Here is a 26,525-nt window from a genome sequence, read left to right as displayed (position 1 = left end):
CCCCATTTCAAGCTGCCTACAGTTGCTTTTCTCCAAGTGAGTTGCCAGGTTTTACAAGTTTTTCATGGACCTTGTTCTGCTTCCCTTACACTGGAAGCAACACTGTGTCTAAACCAGTTTAAATTATGTTTATCCCAGGTGAGTTTAATTACACAAACTGATTTAAGTAAACCAGTAAAAGTGCAGCTTAATTGTTTCAAGAGCAACTACATTAGGAATCTGGAAATAAATAATTTCTGTTGTATGTCAGGAAGGTTTTTCTACACGTAAGGCAGACCTCACACTAAACCCAATACTAGGAATGTCAACTCCCTGCCCTTGGTATTTACAGAGGAATTGGATTAAGTTGCTCCACCTCATCTGGAATAATAATGTTTAGCATGTAAGCAGCATTTTACAATTTCAGAGCAATAAACATAGGGATACTGTGGTAATGAGAATTGACAAGGCACTAGCATTAACTAATTAAGCCTTGCGACTTCCCTGAGGTATCTTAATATGACTGTTCCCATTTTATAGATGAGAAAAATATGAATTGATTTACTCACAGTCATAGAGCAATTCAGTGAAAGAGCTAGAACCATGACTCAATCCTGCTAATGACTGGTGGCTGCTCAGCCCTCTGTGAGACTCTGCCTTGTTTCTATATCCATGCATCAGCACAACCTGGTATCCCATTCTTTGCAGGATTTAGAGATCAATCACTTTCAATTTCTTCTGGCTGCTGTGTTAGGAATGCGATTTGAATACCTCTCTGGCCAAATGCAGCAGCAAGGAACAGAGGTATTGGTGATGTTGGAAACAGGAGCTGGTGAAGTCACAGCAAGTTAGCACTGGAGAGCTGCACTCTCCACAGAAGTGGGGAGCAGCAGAGCAGGAAAAGCAACTGGCAGGTGGGTGTCAAGTGAAGCTTTGGAGAGGCTGTGTTGGCTGAAACCGCCAAGGTTTTGCCTTTCCAACCCTGCCACAGCTGCAGGAATTGGTGTGCACACAGCCAGAGTATTTTTAATCTGTAGGGGCTTAGTGGCTTACACCAACACTGCATCTGGCCCAGGAGCCTCGGTGGGGAGCACAGCACGGCCCCCAGCACTGAATAGCAATCATCTTGCTCTGTGCAGTCGGTGCTCAGCACTTCTCACAGTGTGTGAGATCAGCTTAAGATGAGAAATACAGCTTTCCCTCGCATCACATCTTCAGGTCCAGACTACAGAATGCTGGTTACAGCAAAGAAACTTTCAGCCACTCTGCTCAGACACCACTAATCACCATCTAAGGTGGTGTTGAACAGAGAACTGAATTGTCATGGCTTGTAAGCAAAATGGTGTTTTAATTCCCCTCTAGGCACCTAGTCTATCTCTCCTGGAGTGACTGATGAGGACCCTCTATGCATGGAGCACTACCCTGCTGTGCAGCATCCCCTGCATTTTGTCTGAGGCTCTTCTCTCTGGCTGGGAGTGTTTTACTCCCCAGCACATGGCACCTGAGCCCCCAGCTCAGGCTCAGGGGTGAATCCAGTGAGCCTCTGTCTCCAGGAACCACTCCTGGAGCACACAGCACACATATCAACACCACTGCTGGTCTGGAAACAATTAAACATTTCTTTGTTTGTGCCGAAATACTGCTACCTGCCTGTGGAATAGCTGTGGACAGCAGCAGCAGAGATAACAGAGCTGGAGAGGCATGGAAGTAGATGGGTTTGTGTGTCTCCACTCTGCTTCCCAGCGAGGTTTCCAGGGCAGATCACTGGCTCCTCATCTTATTTTGTGGCTGCCCAAGCCAGCCTGTGTCTGAGTCATCTCTCTGCCAGATGTACCCAGCAGCAGCTGTGAGCATGGATGACCACAAACAAACCCCCCTGCTCCCTGCTGCTCTTTGGGGAAAGACTTGGAAAGATCCAGATTCCCTGGCTTTAAATCCATTGCCACAAATTGTCATTTGCCTGTTGATTGCTCTCTAGGGGACAAAACATCAAGTTACAACCTGTGGTTTTTCAGCCCCAATGGGTCTGGAGCAGAAAATCTGTTGAGACCTAAGGCTTAGATCTGTTGGTTTGATATGTAGCTCAGTAAAGCACACAGGAGAGGAGCTGTGATGGAGGGTGCTTTGTCACATCACTGTTAGCCAAATTCCCAGTAGGGAGATGCTTTTCAAGGAAGAGAGTCAATACAAGCTAAAGAGGCCCAATGTTGCTAATTTTCTGGCTAAATAAATGATGATGTGTGCAACTGCTGCTTTGCTTCATGGAAAGTGTGGCTTTCTTCAGTAATGTGAAATTACTTCTCTGTTCTAGTGGTTCATTCAGCTGAAAATAGTGATGTGGAGTAAATACCTGGGATGTTACCAAGAGCGTCCATCAGGTTTTCAGATGCTAGGTCAGGTTCTCAGAGTGACTGCTTTCACATTGGACAAATAGAATGTGTACATCCAGGATACAAAACAAATACTGCACAGCTCTTTGACAATTGCAGTGTCCGTGACACAACAGCTGAAGAGTTGCAGAGTTCATTTTGGTCAAGCAACAGGTTCTTCAACAGATGACCCTCAAACCTACACTGCTCAGGGTGCAGGCTGCAGGAATCATGGAGGACTTTGTGGTGGCTCAAAGCTGGAGAGCAGTGTTTGTGTCCCAGCTAAGTGTGCAGCCCTGTTTGTGTTAGCTGAGTTATAAGTGTAGCTGTATTGGTGCCACATATCTGACTTCAGCAACAGGCCTGTGCAAGCTGGTTCACTGCATCACAAAGCCAAAAAAACTGGGAATGGCAGTTTTCGCTTGTCCTACTTGTGTTTCCAATTCCTGTGTCTTATGCTTTCCAGCACTGTCCCTGTTCTCTCCCATGCCTTCATCTTGCAGCTGTTGTCTGCACCCACCCATCTCTCTTCTCTGCCTTGACAACTGGCTTTCCTTTTTATTGACTTCCTCATCTTTTCTCTTGATAATTTTGAACTTCACATTGTTAGGCTGTTGAGGCTGCACATTTTCTACTTTCCTTATGTCACCTGCTTATGCAGCCCTGCAGCATCCCACTCATCAGCAGACCTTGCCTTCACTGTGCATCTTTTTGTTTATTCAGCTTCTCCCTCCCTGACTTTGCCATCTCTCAGACATTGCCCACTCTCTCTTCCTCACAGCATTCCAGCTTCTTCCACTCCATGAGTGTTTGTGACTATAGACTTTTCCTTACTCCCTGCTAATTAGGAAGGAGATGTGTTTACCAGTTTCTCTCATCCCCTGCTTCTCTTGAGCCTCTCTCATCCTACACAGTCTCTTGACTATAATGCTGTTCTCTATTTCGAATCTGTTTTGCTCTTTCAACCAGTCCTGTTGGCTTTCATGCCTCCTATGTCAGCCCCTTGTGTGCCACTGCTTTCTCTGCTTCTTATGAAATCATAACTAGTGACTCCAAAGAAATAATTATCAAAATGCAACATGGCTTTTTTTTTCCTCTTGACTCTCCTGGTTTAGTTGAAAGAAGCAAAATTTCTCATCTACTTCTCATCTACACCTCTTTTGCAATCCCTCTGGCTTTTCCATTGACTTCAGCTCTGCCACTACCCAGAAGAATCTGTGCCTTCGTTTTCACTTTATGTGCCTCAATTTCCTTGATTTGTTGTCTGAGTAGGAAAAGCAAATCCAGGAGTCAAAGCCAGACCTCCCGGTGCTAAATATTGCAGCCTCTGCTCTGTTCAGCAAGGCTTTTCAACTGTGCTATGTAAACCACAAAACCTCTTTGCTCAGGAGGCATTGAAAAGGGAACAAGGAACTTGAAGATGGATCAAAATATCAAGAATCCTGGAAGGTCGAAGTAGCTTGGGGTGAAAGTAGGTGGCTAAATCACACCTGTCTTCAACTTCATAACTCAGCAAAAAGAAGCAAAGGCAGTGAGATTTACTGGTGTTAGGTTGTTGAGGGAGGCCAGCACAGAGAAGGAAGCAGTAAAATTCAGGCTAGAAAAGGGGGATGAAGCTTTTCACAGCCAGAAATGCAAAAGTTCTGCTTTGAAGAAACAGAAGTGTTAGGCTTTATCTATTGTTAAATAATTTCCCCTGAATTAGGAAAACTTGAACTTCCCAATGCCAAATCCTTCTGAGAATGTGGTGCCAGCAAGAGCAGAATCTGAGGTTTGGTTGGTCGTTCTGGAAGTGCCTTTGACTCCTTACAAGGGAAGATTGCAGCTCCTCCTGAACCTAGTTTATAAGAACACAGTCCACTGTGCTTTAGCTTAAAGCCAGGTGGGTGGAAATACGAAGAAGTTAAGAGTTTTTAAAAGAGATCTTTATTAATTATAATATTACTTCAACTGATGAGGTACTGACCTGTGCCTGTCAGTAATCTGTTATCTTTCAGAGGCAGGCTACAAGGGATCTACTTGTCATCAACCAAACATTACATTTAAGCTTTAAATCGGGCACACATGACAGGTATTTCTGGAAAAAAGTGGAAAACATTCCTTCCTTCTTTTTGCTTCAAGATGAAATGATTTGTCCTACGGGAATGGGGACATGCAGTTCCTACAATTCTACAACCTTTTTTAAAATTTGCTTTTGGCACTTTGAATTTAGTGGTTTTATTCCTCAGGAAAGTGAGCTCACAAATCCAGAGATTACCTGGAACAACAAAAGCAAGAGGCTTTGGTTTGGTCTATCAGCCTCAGTGTGGCTCTACATGGTGGAAGGACTTAACCTTCAGCCAATTTTGTGAAGAAAGGATGAGAAAAAGCACAGAAGAGAGGGGAGGAGTGTAATTATTGGAAGGTAGTGAACAGCCAGGATTGCATATTGTGCTAAAAATCAGTGGTAGGGGAAGTATTAACAACAGTCTAGGAAAAAAAAATATGATCCAGAGGAATAATATAGTATACTTGGTAAGGACACTGGCCAGAGCAGGCTCTGGGTTTTTTTTTTTTTTGTTGTGGACAGCAAACTCATAACCAAAGGTGGTGTGGAAGAGGAGTACATGGATCAAAGAAGAGGAAATGCCACAGTGTGTTCACGAAGTCTCTGCCCTCTGAGGAATAGCAGTGGGAGAGCAGAGCTTTTTGTGCTTGAATAAGAAATTTAAACAAGTCCTTTAAGAACAGTGTAAGAATCTAGAAAAAGAAAACAACCTTAAGTGATTGTGGGCGTCCCCTAGCATCCTGGAATAAAAAGAACAATATAAAAGAAAACCCAGTCCAATATAAATAGTAGGGACGATAGAGGGAGCTAAATTAATTCAAAAAAACTTTAGGCAAAATTGGTACTGTAGCTCTTCCGACAAAAAGAGAGGTTAGGAGTCTTCATTTAAAGTTCACTACGTTCTTAGCAGGATAGAGAGTGGGGATACTACAAAGCTGTTTGACCCAGTGTCAAGAACAAGCCAAGATGCAGCAGTAAGATAAGCCACAGCTGGACATTACAGGAATTCAGGGAGGAATATCAGCTTAGAGCAAGACAGAACTGCAACATAATCTCCTTTTACATGGTCAGGGGACCAAAAGTTAGCTCTTGGGAAGAACTGGGCATTAGTTAGTACTGTATAATTCTGTAACTGGCCCAAGGGAAATTGTGCCTGAGGATCTGTCACCTCTAGATTTTTCACACAGAGCTGTTGGTACTTTATAGTGATCCTGCATGCTGCTCTGAGTTTGCCTGCCCTCTCCTCTCTCAGTTACTGCAGGGAGCTGGAGCTGGCTCAATCCAGTGCAGGCAGACACAATACACAAGAGATCAGATACTGTCTTGCTCAAGATCAAGTCTTGCAGTCATTGTGCCTTGAAACACAGTCAGGGTTTCAGTATAACATGTTGGTCTCTTTCAAACAATAAATGAACCAAGTCGTAAGTTTTTAGGGAAAACAGATGCCAAGGCTGAACTTAGAAAGATAACTAAGAAACTTTAAAAATAGAGTACATTTTGGCAAAAAACTTGGTGAGGAAGGCATAGAAAATCCATCTTCTGTGTGAAATTTACAGTGAAGGAAAGCAAGGTCTGAGTCTGAAGAAAAATCAGGGGTCTGATGACTCCTCTTGTGTTATCCTCTTTGCCAAGCTATTTCTCAAGTGACCCTCACAAATCCCCAAAGAGCTCAGCAGTTGCCACACCAGATGAGCCTGGTTGCCCTCCTAATCCAGTCTTCCCACTTTAACAGTTGCTACTCTCTGATACTTCAAAGAAAGGTGCAAGAAAGCCCATAGTGGACAATTATAGAATAACTCACCCACAAGGGAAGTTTTTCCCTAATCCCTTGCCATCAGTTAGTGGTTATATTGTGCCTTGAAGTTTATATCCCTTCTAAAATTTATTTATATCCTGTCTAATGTGATCATGAATGTTCTTGGTATCCATATACATGTCTAATCCTTTTCTGAATCCTGCTAATCTACCACCCTCAATGAAACCTCGTGGTAACAAATGCCATGTGTTAATTACACATGGTACAAATATTTCCTTGCACCATTTTAAATTCACTTCCTTCCAATTTCGCTGGGTATTCCTTGATCCCGCAATTGGAAAAAGGCAATGAAATTAGAGCTTGTTCATTCTTGCTGAGCCACACTGCTGCTCCTTGATTTGTTTCGTCTCTAAATAAACTGTTCCCATCCTCAGCTGGTTTTCTCTGGTCAGGCTGTTAGGCAGTGGGCTGAGACACAGCACAGAGCTTATACCTTCACTTTATTCTCATTTTGAAGGGGAAAAGGGAGAGGAAAAGTGCATGCTAGTTTGAGACTGAAATCAGATTGCTTTACATCAGCAGGTGTTAGCAGCAATACGAGGGTGCTGACTGATGGCCCCAAGTCAGAGACAGAGCAGGGCATCTGCAATATGTTTTCCCCTCGGATCTTCAGGCTGCTCCCGAAAGGGGCTGTCCCCCTTCCACTCCAACTAAGGCATTTCACTGCTTCCTCCCATCCGTGCTAGTTAAGACCAGGATGTGAGATTAGTCCAGTTCTGAAGGAATTGCCCTCAGCCACAGCATAATTCTGCACGTGTCCGCTGTGCCGTGACTGTGGTTGAACTCCAGTTTCACGGTGGTTTCACTGGAGATGGGGACCCTAAGCGGAGGCAGCTGGGCACAGTGATCCACTGTAACTGTTTCGAAGCTCTGGTGGCTACAGAGAGGTTGTCAGGCGATGCAGTGAGAACATGCGAAGTCACAGCTGCTTGGTGTTTCACTGCAACTCTGTCCCATCAAGGCAGTTCCGCAAGCAGGTAATTAATACCTATTCGTCGCTGAATGTTTCCCCTTAACACAATTCAAAACGGGCCAGCCAGGAGGAATTTCCGAGCCAGGAGCAAGGGAGGATCTGGGAGTGCGGGTAACACCCAGATATGTCCCAGGGCACAGGAGCGCATCTGGCTCCTCGTGGCAGCCGCATGCGGAAAACGAGACGCGCCACTTGGGCTTCTCGCTCAGAGGCACGAAAGGGAGCAGAAACCCTGGAAATTCCCAGGGCTTCGCTGCACCGGGAGCCATCCCCGGCTACCTGTACCCAGCCAAGGGACCGGCACCGGCGCCGGGAGCAGCGGAGCCGCCGCGTGCGAGGCCGGCCCCGCCCACCACTCAATCCCCGCCCCCGATGGGCGTGGCCGGGCGGGTGCCGGGGTCCTGTTGTTGTGATGCGTGCCAGGCTCCGCCCCCTCCTCGTGCACGACCTCGCGCCGCCCCTCCCCGCCCCGCGCGGCTCCCCCCGCGCCCATCTGTTCCCGGCGGCGCGGCCGCTCGTGCGCGGGGCGCGGGCGGCAGCGGGGAGGCGGAGGATGAGGGCGGTCGGGGTGATGGGGATGGGTCCGCGCAGCGGCGGCCGTCCGCGGTAGGGAGGGCAGCGGCAGCAGCAGCAGCGCCCCCGCCGGCCCTGAGCCGCCCCGTGCGCGGGCGGCAGCGAGGGGGCAGCGCGGGGCCGCCGGGGGGCGGCCGCTGAGCGGCGTGGCGCCGGGGGGCGGGCGGGGCCGCAGCGCCGAGTGGCGGCGGCACACGCAGCCGCCCGCGGAGTGAAGGAGGCAGCGACCGAGCGGGCGGACGGCGGCCGCGGGAGATGTGCCCGGAGGAGGACGGCGGTTGCGGCGGCGGCGGCGGCAGCGTAGCCGGCACCGGTGGCCCCGAGGCGGCGGCTGCGGTGGCGCTGGACGAGCTCCGCTCCTGGTGGGAAGTCCCGGCCATCGCGCACTTTTGCTCGCTCTTCCGCACCGCCTTCCGCTTGCCCGACTTCGAGATCGAGGTGAGAACCCCGCGCACGGCGCGCCCCGTCCCGCCGCGCCGCCCGCGGGCTGTGTGCGCTCCCCGCTGCCCGGCGGGTCCCGCACGCCTCTCTGTCCCGCTGCCCCGTGCTGTGCTGGGGGCACCTCTCAGCCCCGGCGAGCCGTTCCGTTCCGCCGTGATGCAGCGCGGGGCGTTCGCTCCGCTTGCGGCGGACCCGGCAACTTCCCCGTCGCTCCCGGGCGCGCTCGCTAAAACTTTCGGCGCGCCCGTGCCGGGCGGCGGTGGAGCAGGAGAGGGAGTCCCCCGGCTGCGAGGCTGGCGGGGGCGGCCGCGGGCGGAGCGGGGCCGGGCGGCATTGTTCCGCCGGGCCGGTGTCCGCACACAAAGGTGGCGGGGGGACGGACGCGGCACGGAGCCCGCGGTGGGTCCCCCGTGCCCAAAATGGTGGCGGCGAGAGGTGAGCCCGGCCCGGTAGCCCCACACCTTTCCGTGGGGTACCAGCGGCTGCTGCTGGGGAGGTTTCCTCCAAGCCCGCTCAGCTGTGCCCAGGCCGGCTCCTTTTGTTGCGGGCGGGGGTCCGCACCTGGCCGGTGCCGCCGCCGCTGCGGGGTGTGGGGCTCGGAGGGTCCTGCCGAGCTTTTCTCCCTCATCCCGGCGAGGCCGGGGGGCTCCGCGGGGCACCGCTCATTGTGCGGCTCCGCCGGGGAGCCCGCGGTGCCTTCACCGCCGCCTCTGTCCCCCGCCAAGAGTGCGCTCTTGGCTTCCGTACCTTCCTACCCGTTTTCCCGTGTAACTTTGTTGTATGTTTTGTTTGGGGTTTTTTTTGGTTTTTGTTGTGTTTGTTTAGTTCGTATTTTCATGTGCGCCGCTAATGTCCCGTAAATATTTTGTGCGGCGGCTACAAATTTTACAAACAAAGTGTGTCCTGGTAGGAAATCTTTTGTGCTTGCTGTGAAAAGCTATTCTTGCCAGCGCGTTGGCAATAAACCGGGTGAATAACGTGGTGGCGTGTGTTTTTTAAAGACAGTAATTGCCCCGTGAATGCGAATTCCAAAGATGTTTAAAAGTTCAATGGGATGCGCGAAGCCCTAAAGAGCGAAATTCCTCGAGCAGGATGTGAATTTCTGAAGAGGGGGAATCCCTTATGCGGTACGAAATCTTGAAAGGGGATGAGGTCTCTCAATGATGCAACTTCTTGCGAAAGAGAACTCCCCTCCCCCTCCTATTGATGCCAAACCATTAAAGGGGGAGGCTCTCCGGGCCCAGCAGCGCAAAGTCTTGAAGGAACCTGAATTTACAATGATAAAAGGGCCAAGGCACTAGCCTTTCACCTTTGGAGGCAATTAGCATCTGGCTTGCTTCACAAATGAAGTAAATGTGGGCTCCCCTTTGGTTCACGAAGCACGCTTAGGCTGGGGGAGTTAACATCATCACTCGGAACAAATTAACTTGCTTTTTTGGGGGGGAATGCCCGGGGAGGAGGAGGAGTGCGGGCGCGTTGGTGCTGCGGGTGCTGCAGAGCAGAAGCAGCACAACGAAAACATCGCCAAAAAATCCCGTGCGCGTGGACGGCCTGCAGCCCTTGGCAGAAATGGGGTTTGGAGCGTGGCGTTTGTCCGAGGGTCGGTGAAAATCGGGATGCCGTGAGAGGACGGATGCGGCTGTCAGAACTCCGCTCCTTCAGGCACGTGGAGTTGATCGCCTTTCCCGGCAGAGTGTGAGCACAACTAGTTTCAAAAGTTGCTGTTCCTTGAAGCTCACCATCTTGTTACCTCTTGCCTGGTGTAGTTGTTTTAGTCTCACCACTGGTTTTGGGGATATCTGGGGACAGATCTTTGCACAAAGAGCTTGCTCAAATATTTCACAGTTTGAAACCAATGGTCAGCAGTGGGATTTTTTTAACAGTATTGCTCTGTGTCTTTTAGATTTTTTTTTGTTTTTTAATTTGTGCTTTATTTAACTGCATAAAGAAGATTTCTTCCATGGTTTTAATAATGCCAGTGCCCCTTCTGGCTGGTCTCACTGCCAGCTCTGAGACATGCTTGAGTTTCAGGGGGGTCTGAAAAAATGGAGCTGGCTATTCTTCTAGGGGTTTGTAGACATGCTGGATTTAAAGCACACGTTGGGGGAAATAAACCGTAGATAGCCATCAAAAAGTGAACCTGTACTCCTTTATGAATTGTGTTTTCTTGCTTTGGCTTTGGATATTATGGAGAGGTGTGCTTGTGGCTGAACACCAATGGATTGGGGTACGCCACTTCCCTTAAAAGTTACTGCCCCTCATGAGTAATCAGGAGTGATTGCCCCGGTCTGTGTGGGTGCAGAGTAAAACAGGTGCTTTGAGTGAATCTGTGGAAGGAAAAATTGAGATCTCAGGCTCAGAGGATTTCAGCTGGAGGATGCTCATGCTCAAACTCTTTGAGCTTCACAGCTGATACTTGTCTAACTCTGCTCAGTATCTCTAAGGGACTGGATGCAGCTGTCTCTTCTCAGATATTCTTTCTAGGAGGTGTGAGCTCCTCTGAACTTAAGTTCTGGTTGGTGGCGCTTTTTTTGCTGTTTTTCTGATACCAGTGTATCTCCAGGGGGGAGTTTGGTGCTAAACTCTTACAAGATCGTTACAAAAGGCGGAAGTTTTAAACAAGCCTTAATTCTGCTTGAAACAAATATCCTCTGCTCTCACCCTCCCTGCAAATTCAGCCAGTGGGTCAGGTTAGGGTTTCACTGCTACCATCCCTGCAGTCCTCAAACCGGACAAAACCTGATCTTCCAATTTGTAGTGTTCTGTTGTTCCTTTTTACAAAGCTCTAGGTATTTTTTGGTTTTCTTCCCCCCCCCGCCCCTTCCTCCCCTGATATTTTTTTTCTTCTGGTGGGTCTCTCCATAGTAGCTGGAAGGCTCTATAATGATAGGCCATCTGGACCCATCCCTACTGTGCTGAGCAGATTTGCTGAGGGTATTTGAGAAGTTTGGAGCCTTTACTAGTCTAGAGAGGCAGAATGGAGTTCTTTTTTTTTTTCCTTCCTTTTCCCTTTTTAAATGCAAACCCTTTACTCTCTACTTACTGGCCCAAAAGAAAGTGAAGCTTCCAGGCTTCGAGATGCAGGGCTGCCATCAGCAGCTGGATGGCAGAAACCTGGGAAGCAAATGTTTTAATTTTCTTTTTTGCTGGACCTGTGCGTTGCCAGAGATTGCAGGGGAAGGGGCGTCCAAAAAGAAAGAGGCACATCCATCAGGCTGGACTCTGGGCATTGTTTGGGAAGAGGGTGGGCACAGCTGGCCCTCATGCTGGCTCTGGCAGATGCAGGCGCCTGGGTTCCTCTTTTTGAAATCTCTGCTGCAGCATCACCCGCCAATGGACTCAGGAGGGGTTCAGCTACTGCCAGCAGGTCAAAAGTTCAGTGGGACAGAAGCGGGTGCTTCGGGATGTGTTCAGCTTCATGCCGTGTTTTTACATGGATCTGAGGATGGCAGAGAGCACTTCTGCCTTCTGGGGTGGGTTGGCTTTTTTTTTTTTTTTTTTTTCCCTTCCTCCCCTTTTAAATGACTGCCTTGTCAGCCATCTGCTGTATAAAACTTTTATGCCACTTCAAAACTGTTTTTTGATTGTGTTGGCTTGGTTGTCGTGGCATATTTCTTGGTGGTTGGTAAAATCACAGAATCACAGAACGGCTAAGGTTGCAAGGGACCACACTGGGTCATCTGATCCAGCCTCCCTGCATCACACTAATCTGCATCAGTGAGTTTGTCCTTCCCTATTCTAACAGCACTGCAGCAGGAGAAGGTGTGGCTGTGTGGGGTGTGTAATTTTTTTTGGTTGTCATTGCTTTGATGGACAGAAAGGATGTTTTCCACAGTCAAGTTAGTACAAGTGATGATAGGGAGTGATTTATTTCTCTCTTCAAGACTGGACTGTAATGTGGGACACCTCTTGTGTCAAAGTATCTGCTGGCTGTATGCCCTTCCCCTGTGCAACTGAAATATCCTCCTGGCAGCTGTAGGGGCTGTTTGTATCGAAAATATTGGGAGAATATTTAATGTTTTCAACCATATTTCTGCAGAACTTGAAAATTCTGGACAGGAGCCAGTGTGGCGTGGCCACCCAGCTCTTTGGCATGTGCTCTCAGGAGCCATAGACTCAAACATTTAGGAACTTCTGCCTGGGTAGGTCGAGGGGAGGCGACTTTGCAGAATGTGCTTGAAAATAGTCAAAACATTGTTGCTAACTTAGTTTATTTGGAAAAGGGGGAAAAGCCACATTACACAGGGAAAACATAAATCTTTTCCTGTGGTTTTTAAAAGCACCTTTGGGCAAATTGCCTCTGCTGTTAACTTCACTACAGCTTTAAGATGCTTTTCCTTGCTTCTTACCCCTTCCTAGCACTTCAGGCATTCCTCCCACCCACAGGCAGGGAGGACACTGCTGCTCTTGCCTTCCTTTTTCTTTCTCTAGTGTGGTATCTCCGTGCTGGTTCTTGAACAGGCTCTTTCTGTCAGGAATATTATGTGGCTGTTAGAAATCAGCAGCTGCTACTGCTCCCCCGGGTCCTGAGGAGGAGGAAGAGTGTGGAGACAGGGAGAAGGAGAGAGCAGAGAACAGGGTTTCTTCTATCTGTGCAAACCAGATACAGCTTTAAAAGAAAAAAAATATAATGTGTTAAAGAGAGTGTGAGAATTTTAATACTTTGAAAATAATTTTTCTTAGTGAGGACAGGATGGCTAAATGTGCTCCACTGTTGTATCATATTAAGTCCTGCTGAAAATTCTCTGTGGATTCCTTCGCTGTGCCATTTGGGTGTGTCCACGTGATCCATGCCACCAAAATGGCACAACCTTCCTGTTCTGTCATGGCTTGTATGGGATTAATTACACAGACAGTAGGGTTTGGTACCCAGGTACAGCCTTCATCCCTCTGTAGCTATTTGGGTCTGGTGCTGCATTATAATTGGTATTACAGTACCATATACAAGATCTACTGGTTCCTCATCCTGTTCTGTGATGGCCAGGTAGTTTCTGATCAGAAGAATTTAAAATCTAAGCAAGATCTATGCAGCAAGAAGGCACTGCATGCTGATGAAAATGTTTGTCAGCTCATGCAGGTCAGCTGTGTTCATCGAGGGTAGTTGTGAGTTTAAATGCCTTTTTGGTAGAATAGTTCAGTCATTAGGATGTCCATCCCTCTTGCCATTTGCCTGTTCCCAGTAGGCAACAGTAAAGTGGAAGGGAGTGGGCAGTGACTGAAGCAACAGCAAGCAATAGATCTGCTGACTAAAAAACTTTCCTCTCATGTGAAGCACCTTGCTTTAGAGAAAACACATTGTTTGAGGAAAGGTAGAGTGACTGGCAGTGCTGTACAGAGAGGTGTACACAGGTGCTGTAGAGAGCACAGGGTTGGAAAGGATTATGGAATTCAAATATACTGAAAAGACAGTGTTGGTCCTGTTGTGGAGAGACCCATTTATGGACCACTGTGTGAACTTGGGTTATATACTATGGTCACTCTGTGGTGGCTCTGCTTCCCCTGGGCAGCATCAGCTTCATCAGAGTAGAGGGTGTGAGTTGGGTGTTTGTTGTTTCAAAAACCCAACAAAATCAAGGGCTAGTATTGGTTTTATTGTTCCTTCTACCTGTCCCATGCGCTGTTGGGTTCATTTGCTGCAGTGCCCCTTCCCTCTCCCCGTATCTGTTCCAGCACCGCTTCTTACTGTTGCTGCTCTTTGCTTTTGCTCTGAGTTATTCTGTCCATAATAGAATCATTAACACTACATGTCAGTGCTGGGCTCTAGAGTTCATTGAGATTAATGGAGGGGGGAGGCAGAGAGATACTTCTCAGAGCTGTTGTTTCAAGTGGTCTGCAAATTGGAAAGCAGTTTCCATTTCAAATGCAAGTCACATCTTTCTCAACTGTAGATATAAACTTCTACACAAGTGTTTACATTTTATATAATGATACCCTAGTGTAATTGGATAAAAAATACAAACGAGCAGAAATCAACAACAACAAAAAAGGAATAGGTAGTTCAGGAGGCTAATACTTGAGTTAAAACTTTATCTTAAGCCTGTGAAAAGAAACAAGTAGTGACTGCACGAAGCCAAAGGGCATCTGAACAATGGGTATGGAAGGTTATTATGACAGCAACATTTTGAATGGATCTGAGTTAGGTGACAGGGGTGTTGGGGAATGACTGTAGCAGTCGAAGGCAGAAGGGAAGGAGGAGCACAGTAAGAATTTCAGAGCACATCGAGCCTGATATTACAGATTTTATGTAGCGTTAGTATAGGGAATTCTGTTGGCACAGCTGACGCTGAAAATCATGCCTGGTGTTAGCTGAATTGTTTGTGTACCCGCAAGTTTAACAGTTTAAGCTGAGTTTATTTTAAGACCGATTTAAGATTATCAGGTGCAGGTCTTCCCCGATAGAAAAAAAATGGTTTGTGTAGGAGCTTAAATATGACTTTGCAGTTTGCTTTGTTTAAGAAGACTCAAGTGCTACAAACAACCTGTGCCAATTCAATCACCCGATTTAAACTTCTGCATAGCGCATCCAAATCGGCCCTCAGAAGTTTTTCCTTGTGGAATTTGCTCTAACCAAACCAGTTAAAAGTAACACCTTTCAAGTGTTGCAGCTTTGTATGTAGACCTGCTTCACTGTGTTCTTTCTCTCCCAGCGCATAATGCCGGCAGAGCTGTGCCATTCTGCCCCTGGCATCTGTTAAGTGCCTGCATGAAGGGTGAAGAATTAACTTTTGTAATGGCAATGGATGCTTTCATAGACTTCTTTCAGGCAAAAATCTCCTCAAGAAAAGGGCTATGGGTAGAAATTACAACAGCCAAGGAGTTAAAACTCCCGAATTAAAAGTTTATCATGGAAACATTATTGTAGGTATGTATGAATTCTTTTTTAAAAAACAAAACTTCCCCCCTCCTCGTTACCAGAAGCAACAGCATCTGCTGCGGTGGTGGGAACAATGCAGCCTAGTGATTCCTCCTTCCTTACAGTAGAGAATCCTGTTAAACACACAAGGCAGTGCCTCAGAGTGTATCCTTTCAGCAGGCTTGTTCCTTTTAATGGGTGCCCATTCCTGGGGTCTCCATTGTTTCACCAACAATAGCACTAGGGGCAGCTGATTTGGTTGACAGAAAATGCGTTAATTTAACAGATCTATTCCCTTTAGCCGGTCTCCTTCCTATTGTGCCCCAGTTCTCCCCCAGTTCCTGGGGAGGAGGGTCTGGAGAGCAGGGTCTGTTAGGTGGAAGGCTCCTGCAATTAGGAGGGGTTTGCAGCCTTTTGTGTGAGGAACAGAAAACAGCTGATGGGGGAAAGTGGTGAGAGTGCAGTTTGCTTACTGCCAGAACACTCACTTTTCTGCTTTTTGGAGGGGCTTTAACAGACAGCCTTTACAAGGGATGGGGGAATAACTCGAGGCTGAGTGCTAAGTGCTAATGGCAGTCAAGGTCTTTGCTTTGCTCAGACGTGGTCTTGCAGCCCAGTGTGGCAACTCCTTTCAGCACTGGCTCAACTTCTTGACAAACTCGTTATATACTATAAATGCCTAGCTAAAACACCAGCTTTCCCCTGGAAAAGCGAGGCTACTGGTCTCATCCAGAGTAGGACTGCTGAGAGCTGGCTGGGGAAGGCAGTATGTAAAGTTAACACCAAATTATTTGAAACATGAGGGGTGTAATGGTCTTCAGGGACCTTTACCCTGGGTTAGGCCACCAGTTCAGTGTAGTTTTTGGACTGGTCTGATTTAAACAGTGCAGGCTCTCCACCCTTGAGTGCACTTATACTGGTTCAGCTCTTCCCTGTAGTAACTTATGTTGGTTCAGTAGGGGAGGGGGGTGTCTCTGTTGGTTTTTACACCATTGTGGTCAAGCAGACACATTGAGCCTGGTGGGAAGGAGGGCACATGTTCAGGGGGCAGGGAAACACGAAGCTCTTCTGCTCTTGGGTGCTGCTGGCTGCCACAAAGATCTTGGCTGCCAGAAAGAAGATTTCACTCCCTCTCAAGCCCTCCTTCCAGCCACGCTTCTGGCTGTGTGGTTTGCCCCTTTGCTGCCACCATCCCAGCTGCTGGCTGGGTTTTTGCAGGGGCTGTAGTTCTGTGGTGGGAGCAGGACCTCCTGCTTTTGGTGGTTGGGGTCAATCCACTGTGGCTCTTGAAACTCTAGCTGTAGTTTAGTTCTGGTTGCTGGGGCTGGTGATGTAAAAGGAGCTCTGCAGGGTCTTTTTCCTTCTCTTTGATAAAACCATTAATTCTCTGGCCCTTTCTCTCCAGCTAAGCCTGCTGTAAAGGCGCTTGAGCTCTCTGTGGTCAAAGAGTTGGAAGGCAAACCTAGTATTCTCCTTTCTGGTGAGCCCTGTGTGTAGAGAGATGTGTGGCAGCAAAAATATTTATAGATCCATAACACATGGCAAAGAGGGTTGTGGTTGGAGGTTTTTAGGGTTTTTTCCTTGCTTGTTTTTTTTTTTTCTGTTGTTTGTTTTAGGAGGCAAAGGGTGAGAGTTCACTTAAAGAGCTTGACTCTTAATAGAGCTTGTCATTGTTGCTAATATAAAACAAATAATAAGCATGGGAGAGGAGTCAAAGGCTCCCTCTTCTGGTGTTCTGGGAAGGTTCAAATACCGAAAAATGAGCGAGGAAAAAGACCCCTTCCCCTACCTTGTGGTATTTTGTGACCTCACTTAGACCTAACACTTACTGGCCCACCACGTAAGTCTCTTCATGTCCCCTAAATAGCCAACCTTAATGACCCTCTGTGGAAGTAAAATGCGTTTTCAAATACAAAATATGTTGCACTTGTAAGTAAAAGTGAGTGCTGGTTTCAGAAGGGTTCAAAATCTGAGCCTGGAAAATGGCAGCCCTGCATGTCCCTGCATATGACATTTCTCAGTGCTTCCCTTTGCTTCTCCTCTATTCTGCACCCTCCTCTGGCAAAGATGATGTCGTGTCCCATGCATTTCCCAGGGCACATGTGTGCATTGGCATGTAAACATGCCTGGGATGATTGGAGTGGCCAAGTATGCTGAGCACTCCCTCTAGGAAAGCATGTCCAAGGCTCCAGCACTCCTGTTGCTCTAGGTTGAGTCATTCCAGAATTCAGAACTTATTAGTGGTTGATTGATGGAGAAATGTGCACAAGGGCTAGTACTTTGTTGGGAATTTTAGGTGAATTTTCTAAAAAGCATGATATAAAGCGTAGTACCTCTGGAATGAATGAGATTTCAGAGCATTAGAGAAGGGACTTTTTTTTCTTTCATATTTTTGTGCTCTTCAGTGGAGAGCTGGCCATCGAGTGGCTATTTTTCTCTGTGGTGCTAGTGTGGACTCATGAGCAGTGGCTGGTTGAACCTGAGGACATCAATTCTCAAGCTGCCTTCCCACAGCAGCTCCTGCCACCATCACAGCCAGCAGTAAAACTGCTCACCCAGATTAAAAACCACAACACTTTTTTTTTTTTTTTTTAAAAAAAACACTTTTTTCTTTAAAAGGAGCTGTGCCTCACCAGAAGCAGTTCCCCCAGCTCCCTCCACAGCCCCACAAAAGTGTTGTACCAGCATGACTGGAGCAGTGGCACAGGAATGGAAACAGGCAGCAGGGAGGGGAAGGGCTTTTTATAGCTGACACTTCTGCTGAAAGAAACTCTTATCACACTGCAGCCCTGGGCAGCAGGTGGAGAGAGCCTGCACAGGTAACAAGAGGTCATGCAGCACTGAGGGCACCTGAGGAAGAAACCTTATCAGTAGGACTCTCCCCAGAAGGGTTTTGGGCTATATCAAGTCTTGCTGCATTTATTTTTTCAAGTGAACATTCTGGTTAGGAAAGTTTTAGTGTGGAGGTAGATGGTGAGCCTTTAAATTGTTCATTCCGTAGTCAGTCCTGAATGTGCAGCTGAAATCAGTTAAACTTTGTGGTAGCTGAGAGTCTTCTGCAAAACAGTTTTTGAGAAATTCAGGCTTTCTTCAAAAAAACAAACCAAACTAACAAAAATTCCCAAGAAAAAGGTTTCCCTGTGGCTCTGCTCACCCAGCAATGCAGATATCTATCCATCAGGATTTGTTTGCCTGTGGTGAAGAGGCTGGAGCAGCTTGCCTTGTCGGACGGGGCAGCCATGTAGAATAAACAGGGAATAGCAGTCTCAATTTCTGTCTTTCAGCCTGATACAAGGTGCCGAGGCACTGAAGACTATTTTGCCCTTAAGATAATTGTGAGTTGGAGAGGATCAAAGGGCTTGAGGGGGTTTTTTTTTTGGTTGAAAGGGGGATTTTCTCCATGGACAGCTGCAGTAGTGCATTAGTAGTGCAATGGATTATCTTTCCGTGATCTGTAGGATCTCAACCAGCTATCGAGGGACCCCACTGAAGGCTGCTGCTTGGGGGAGGCGGAGTGAAAGTCTCCTCTAGCAGGGAGACCTGTAATGCCTGGGAGCTCTTGACTCCCCCTGCCCCAGCGGGGTGGGTGGTGCTGGATATTCTTAGATTATCTAGGCAGATAGTACTGGAAGCATGAGGAAAAGGAGCCCAGCTCTCAGTCATGACTAACTACAGCCGATGCCCTGCATCCACCCTGCTCTCCAGTGCAAGTGCTTACTCAGGAACAGAAGGAGTGAGCTGATTCCAGCTGCTGTGGCATCCCGTAAAGGGCAGTGTGTAATTTGGGAGGGTGTTGCGAGTCCCTCGGTGGAACAAACTGCTCTCTGTAGTAAACATCTGACCTGCCAAATGCCCACACTTTGTCATTTTGAGAGGTTTTGGACGATGGTTGATCTGCAAGTAGCTGTGGCATGGAGAGGGTGTCCCTGTACATGCGTGGATGGGTATCTTTATCCTTGCAGAGGCAACACATCTGGCCTGACTCTGGCAAAGGTGGCAAGAGGGGATGGGACAGGGCTTGGTGCTATCAGAGGTGGAGATCAGGTCATGCTGTGCCTCCCTGACCCGGTTTCAGGGCCGGGGGACAAGGGGGCTGGAATGTGCAGGGCAGCAGAGCTGTCAAGGAATGCAGGTCCCCAGGTGGCCACTTGTGTGGCTTGTGCTGAAGTCGGGCTGGAATTGCATCTGTGCTGGTTAATGAGTGCTGGGGCAGCCCTGCCCTGCCAGGTCCTCCTGTGCACACCTCCCCAGGTAGTGAGTGGAATGCCGGCAAGAGAGGGGTGACAATAGTATCTTGGGATGTGTTAAACTCACCCTCCCAGCACTTTCAGAATTTTCTTTTAACTTGAAATGATGGAGGCTTTAAGGCCTTTTGGTTGGTTGGGGTTTTTTTGTGACTAGTGAAACCCAGCTTTGGATTTCAGGGCTGAGGTTTTTTTGGGACAGGCAGTTAGAAAGACTCGTCTTTATTTTTTAGCAGGACTGGTTTCAGAATTTAAGGGCCGCCATATGATGTTGTGTTGTTTTTCCTTGGAGTAGCAACTACAGTTTATAATCATTGCCTAGTCCTTAGCCAGTTGGCAGGAAGACTGCTGTGAAGGGATTGATTATTAGTGGATGCTTCATTGTGCTCTTCAAGCCTGACTTTCTTGATCTAACCAGTTTCCTTCAGTTGGAATGTCTGTAGTCAGCAGAGAAGAAGAGGGAGATGTCTCCTCCTGCTCAGCAGCGCTGTTTTTTGTTCATGGGATATACTCAAGATAAGAAGGGTCAACAAAAAGTGTCAACACTTGAGCATTCTCAGAGAAAGCCAGTTGGCTGGCTGGCTGCTGGGGACTGCTCGCAATTTTCCTGCTTCCTCTTGTGAGTCTCTCGGCATTTGTGTTCGGAGTGGTGGCTTAAAAATTAGTGTTGTTTGGTGTGAGCATCCTGGAGGCTCCACCCTTTCCCTGGGAGGAAACATCACTAGGAAGATGATCTAGAGCTCAGAAACGCTAAGACACGCTGGCAACTGTGACACTTGGAGATGAGTTAACGTTTAAACTGGCATTGGGGACATGCACAAGTACAGAGGCATCAGCGCAGGCTGGAGCTTGGGCAGAAACATCTGCCAGGCTCCTTGGATAGAGGCTGGGATGGTTTGGTCGTGCTGAACCACATCCTGCTGCAGCTCATCTGATAAACCTGGACTGGCTAAATACAAGTTAGGATGTGTGCAGCTGTGCAAAAAGCAGCCGTGCTGTGGTGGAGGAGCTGGTGCTGCTGTTGGGCAAAGGGAGTTTGAGCTGGGTCTGAGCAGGAGCGGTTTGCCAGGAAGGGGCTAAAGGAGGGAGTCTTGGGCTGGGCTGCACATCCCACCCTGCTGTGCTTAGGCTGGACAGTGGCACTTGGAAGAAGACAGCTGAGCTAATACTTCAAAGGTGGAGGGTTGGGAGATTCCACGCCAGGTCTTGGAAGGATGATCCTAACCCTCCTCTTGCCTCCTGCTTTCCTCCCCCACTCCCAAAGCCCCTTTTGGGCTGTGTGGAAGTGTCCCAGTTCTTGCAGCTGTGTTGGTTGTAATAGGTCATTTAGTCCTGAAATCACTGTTTAAAAGGAGCAAGTCCTTGCCTCGTGTGACAGCTGCCGCCTTGCACTTTTCCCCAGGCTGGAAATAACTGCATATGACACAAGAGCAGAGCATGGCATGGGGGAGGGAGGAAGGTTTCTGGCTTTCTCTTCGTGCTATAATGGCTTTGCTGAGTGCCTCTTCTCCCCTGCGGACCATAGCAGAGCCATGCCCCAAATATTTAGCAGATCTCTCAGCTGGCAATATTCTTGAACAGCCTGGCACTCTCTATGCTCTGTAGACTGGAGCCTTCCTGTGCATCTGGGAGCAGGAGAGAAGGGATGTGAGGTGGTGGTGATGCAGGATGCTTGCCCAGAGCACCAGGGAGCCTTGCTGTTCTGTGCAGAGCAGAGACAAGGAGAGGGAAGGTGGGGAGTGTTCCTTCTCCCTGCTTCCCTCTTCAAAATCCAAAACCTTGAGCCCATGGAAACCTGGCCAGCTTTTCCTTCTAGCTGAAGGGCTGTCTCCTGATTGGAATGACAGCTTTGAACTGGAAGACATTATTTCATTAGCGTGCTAATCAGATACAGAGATTACCTGATTGGCTACTTAATAATTAAATGAAGTTGCCTGTAATTCTTTGAGCACTCACAGAACTAATTAAATTAACCCTTCACTGCCCTGCATGCCTGGGATGCACTTGTGTGAAATGGAGAGGGCACCTTCCCCAATGTGGGGACTGGGATCAGAAGGGGGTGATGGTCATGAAGTACCACTGCAGGACTGCCAGAGTGGTCTTATCAGGAGCCTGGACAGGGGAACATTATTCACTCTTATACCCTTTCCTTTCAGTTTGGCACACCTGATGTGTCATCAGTGTGTCTGGTAATGGGTTACCAACAGATCCTGTCTCCAAGTAGCCAAATAAATGCCCTGGGCTCATAGAGTTGATGCCAAGGCATGTGCAGCAACCCAGCCCTTGGCTTAGGATCACCTGGTAAAAAGCAGAGAGAAGGAAAACCTGCACTTGACTGTTGTTGAGGAGAAACAGTCAGAGACCAGAAGATGTTCTCCTGTGCTTTTGAAGCATTATTCTTCCTTGTCCTCACTGGCACATAGGCACAGGCCAGGTTCTTTCCTTGCATTTGGCAGGATTCCACCAATTAAACTTCTTGATGACCACCTATTTGTCTCTACTCCTGCAGTGTCCACTCCAGGAATTACACTTTGCACATGCTCATAAAGGTGTATTTCCAACAGTTTGAGGAGGATGCAGAAGTCATGTCAGTGCCACAACTTTTTTTTTTTTGCATTTATAAAAAAGAAAAAATGAAAAGAGTAATAAACAGAAAGTTCCCTTTTATTTTCCAGCCCCAGTGCTATACCCAGCCTTTCAGCTTCTGTAATGCTAGAGGTGTAGCAGTTTGAAATTTACAGTGAAAGGCTGATTTTTATCATGTGTGAGAGAATTGTTGCCGTGTTGAAGACAACTCTGTGTTTGATCATTTTATTGCTAGGGTGAAGAGTTAGTTTAGCATCTATAATTTTTTTGTATCCATTTTTAGTGTTAAGCACTGGGTTGAGGCAACAGAAAAGCTACCTTATAATAATCCAACTCTCTTCCCTTGCTGCTGCCACTGTCTCCTTCTAGACTTTGCCCATACATGTTAAAATGAAACTGTCAAATTAAGCACATTTCACTGTCATCCACAGCTAAACTTGGCAGAGAAGAGCCCTTGGACCTTCTGGCCTAAGTTAACCACGGCTGGCTTCAGCTACCCAAGTAAGGAATTGCTGTGGCATGCAGAACAGCTTTCCCTTTCTCTGTGGTCCGTGTTGCTGACTCTGTCCTCTTTTTCCCTGAAGACTGTTTGTAGCAGCAGTGTTCTTGGAGCCAGCAGAGGGATAAATATCTTCAGCCACTGCTTTGTCTTTAAAATCTGGCTTCCACATGACAGGCAGCCCAAAATGCTTTGGAGAACAGGTCAGGAGGCAGAAGAAAACAGGGAGGATGGGAAACAAAAGGGCAACTTTCAGGGTAATTAGATGGTTTCAGTGCTCCTTCTGGCAGGGAGCACTATGGTGAGACATGACCCCCCGTGCTGACTCTCTACAGATGTGGATATGCTGGCAGGGTTTGAAGGAAGAGCAGAGAGAGCAGCCAGCGAGCCTTGGGATGTGTCCCTACTGATCTCTGAGGCTTGGCATCTCCACTTCCAAGCCTTTGGGTCTGCTCTCCCCACAAGCCAACCTTTGCCATCCTTCCTGCGCTCCCCTCTGCCTTCCTGGGTCAGAGCCAGGTCTGTGATTCCCACCTGCTGGGGTCTCTGGCAAGGTGCTTGCCTCCATTTCTTGAGCCATGGACAGGCATAGGTCTTCAAAGTGTGGGTTTGGGGGAGCCAGGGAAAGTGGGTACAGTGCATGCAAGGTCGAGCTGGAGCCCAGATGCAGAAGCTTTAGTGTTGTTTTATTTAGGCTTTAGTGTTGTTGGTATTTGTTTGTCAATATTTGATGGTTCTAAAGGGGCAGTAAGTAAGGCTGACAGATCTGTGTGTGGCCTGTTGCTGCAGTAGAAAGTTGTTTTCAGGGATGTCTGAAACAAAGGATATTCCAGTGTGTGGTGGAAGTGGCCATTTAAATGCATCTGACCATAAAGATGCTCCCTTCGAGCAATTTTGATATCAGAGCTTGTGGGACTCAGTCCTGTGGGCAAAATCAGACAGAGCCTGAATGCTGGAGATTGAGTTTGGGGATGGAGTTCTGGGAGGCTTTTTACCTCTTGTGTTCTCCTCTTTGTTTTTGTTTATAGATTTACAAAGTCAGATTAGCATTTCAATGTTGGAGGCAAAGCCCTTGGGCAGTGGTGGGACCAGCCTGGTCCAGCCGGTTTGGGATTACTGCTCCTTTCCCAGCATCCATCCTTCCTTCCCAGCTCCGGTGAGGAGCTGCGCCCGAGGCTTCTCCCTGCTGGGACTGCAGCAAGCTGCAGCTACCCCTCCAGCCTGTCTGAAGGTAGATGGGCAGTGTCACCGGGAAGGGTAATTAGCCTCCTTTTCAGGCAAGGATAATTGTTTTATTATTTTAAATGGTAGCACAAGTTCTGGGGGAATAAAAAAAATAACCCCCTAAGAACTCTCAATCCAGAAACTGTTCACTTTTTCTAATAAGTGTTGCCTGTCCACAAGCTTGGCTTTGCTTTAATCGTGTAGATCTCAGAATCCAGAGTCCTGTTACTTTAGTAGAACAGTGTATTGAATACAAGAGAAGCCTATGCCTCTTTCCTGTCCCTGTCAGGCACAATGCTGTGCTCAGTGACACCAGTGCAAATATAGGGCAAGTGCAGTGGGTTCAAGTCAATGCACTCCAGACTCATGTTTTAATTGCAGAAGGTAGTGTCTTTTCCAAAATCAAAATTTCCTCTTTGGGCTATTCTGTGGTGGTTCACCAGAGCTGGCTGCTGCTCCGTGCAGCATCCAATCCATATGCTGAGAATTCAGTGCATGGGAACAGGCTTAGGTGCTCCTGCAATGCAAGACTCTTGCACGTGGTTGAGCCTGCAAACTTACATTCACACAAGAAGCTTTAAGAGGAGGTAGCTTAAGCATAAGAACTTGTTTGTGTTTATTGCTTCTTTACTCTGAAGAAAACACGATGATCTTTTGGAAGCATTACCCCAGTTTGATTCAATTGTTCATATGGCTTTTCTCCCATGTGCAAAGATGGCACTGTATTCTTTGTTGGAAGACTCTACAAAATTTCTTCTCAGTTTGTAGCTATTAACAAAAATCCGAGTCTATGTAAAAAAAAAAATAAAAAATTTAGATTTGTTTCACCTTCTCAGGTGCCTGAAGTCAAGTTCTGATTTCTTTTGTTCTAATGTATTTTATAACTGCCAGTACTTTGTGCTGCCTCACTTGTGCTAAGACCCGGTGCACACCCCTTCATTCCTCACTCCTCTGCACATTGCTCTTTGTCTGCTGTCTGGGAGAGGAGTCGTTCAGGGTGCCACTATGTTAAGATGTTGAGGGAATGGGGAGAGATGAGATGAAGGTATTGTTATACTGGAAGGTGTTAATTGGTGCTATCAGCCACTTGTTTGATTTCTAGACAATTACAGCAGTCCTTGAAGTTGTGTCTGAGCCAAGCAAATGGCAGGGGCTCTGCAAGTCCCCCATCTTGTCCTTTTTTTTTGAGTGCTTATTTCCCCAATGCCACTCACAAAAATTAGCAGGGCTTTCTCTACCCGCTTGAGCGGAGAGGATGTGCCTGGATGTTGCAGAGCTGGCTGGGTGTACTGCACAGAACTTATCACATTGCCTGTGAGCCCACAGTGGCTTGGCAGGGGATGGAATGCTGAATGGTGTGGTGATATTTCTGGGCTCCTTAGAAGCAGAGGAGCTAATATACTTACTTGGGTGATTTTTTTTCTGTGATGTTTCCTGCTTTTGAGGCAGACACTTGATATTATTTAGGGCAGCATCCTCCTGTAGGGCCAACACCCAGCTGCCAAATAGAACCTCTTATTTGTAGTCCAGGATTTCTGCCCAGAGAGAGGACAAGGGAGTATCTCCATTCCTACCCCTATAGCAGGGACAACATCCAGAGCAGAAGAGTGGCTGGTTCCTCTGCAGCCAGAGGAGAAATCCTCTCCACAGCTGCACTTTCTCCTATAGATGGGAAATGAGGAGCTATCCTGTTATCCCTGATTTATTTTTCTACTTTTTTCCCGGGTGCAATAAGAAGTGGGATGGGGAATAGCACCTGCAGAAACTTGCAGACAGGGTACATTAATGCCTCACTCTTCCATCCAAAGGTCCAAGGAATGCTGAATGTTACTCAACCATAACTTTGTGTGGATCTCTTGGCACACATAGAGATGCATGAATCCATCCCCAAGTGCCTGCTCCTGACATTGCTTTGATCATGGGGATGGAGTATTGCCATCTTGGTGTCCCTCCCTGGTGCCATGGCTTTGCTTGCTGCTTTTCCTGAATGTTCATGCTGTGCACCTGGTTTTGTTCTGTGTCATGGGAAATGGAGTGAGAGAAGGCAGCTGAGCAGAGAGGTGATGCTAGATGGAGGCTGAGAGCTTGAAGGTAATAAATGACCAATAAAGAACCATTATGAAAGTCAGTCAAGACTTGATTTCAGAAAAGACTGAAAGGAAACCCCAATACAATCACAAAAATGTACGGTCAGAGTGGACTTCTGGAAGTCTCTTATCCAACCTCTTTGTTGGATTCAGGCTGTCACCAACAGTAGGTCAGATTAACCATGGTCTGAAGAGTGCATCATTTCTCTGTTCTTTTCTGTTCTCTGAATGCTTTTCTCTGTTCCTTTCCCTTTTCCCATTCCCCCAAAAGAGAGCAAAACTGTGAAAAGAGTTAAGAGATTATTTAGCAATGCATGGCCTATAAATTGCTGAAATTCAGCTTGGGCAAAGGGGGAGCTTTTAGTTCTGAAGCAGGGATATACCTTTTGCTAGCGGTTTTTTTTTAAATTCCGGTTGGAAACTACCGGTTCTTTTTTTCATTCTGTAGGGAATAATCTGCCTTTGAGGGATGGTTTTGCTTGTGCAGGAATACCTTACTTCAGGAGTCATTATGCAGGCACTCCAAATGGGACCTGTGGGTAAGCACCACACAAAATAGCAGCTGTTGCCTTGAGAGAAATGCCTTAGGCCGGACAGGAAGATTTTTATTTGTTTTATTGTTGAGAACAGATAGCCAAGAGTTCTGGCCTCTGGTCTTTTAATACATGGCTTGTTTTCATCCTCTCCTACATGCCTGAAATCTGTGTGATTATCTAAGTCTCTAAATCCCTATCAGCACCTTCACAGGTGTTCCAGTGCAGCTCTCTCTCTGGGGCTGCATTGAAACTGGTCAGGCAGCTGATCTGGACAGTGGATAAAAAAAACCTAAAACAC

General features: G+C 47.5%; 1 protein-coding gene across 1 annotated transcript in view; it reads left to right on the top strand.

Moving 5' to 3' along the window:
* The first annotated feature begins 8,015 nt into the window (after window positions 1-8,015).
* The window catches only part of LOC116995486 (cat eye syndrome critical region protein 2), a 97,027-nt gene continuing 78,517 nt past the window's right edge, over window positions 8,016-26,525 (top strand). The window contains exon 1 of the mRNA XM_033058258.2: window positions 8,016-8,195. The gene's annotated coding sequence lies outside the window, so the exon portion shown is untranslated. The remainder of the gene's footprint in view (window positions 8,196-26,525) is intronic.

Source organism: Catharus ustulatus, chromosome 4 (genome assembly GCF_009819885.2).
Source record: "Catharus ustulatus isolate bCatUst1 chromosome 4, bCatUst1.pri.v2, whole genome shotgun sequence".
Classification (NCBI taxonomy): Eukaryota; Metazoa; Chordata; class Aves; order Passeriformes; family Turdidae; genus Catharus; species Catharus ustulatus.
The sequence above is the reverse complement of the archived record's forward strand: the minus strand, read 5'-3'. Positions and strand labels throughout refer to the sequence as shown.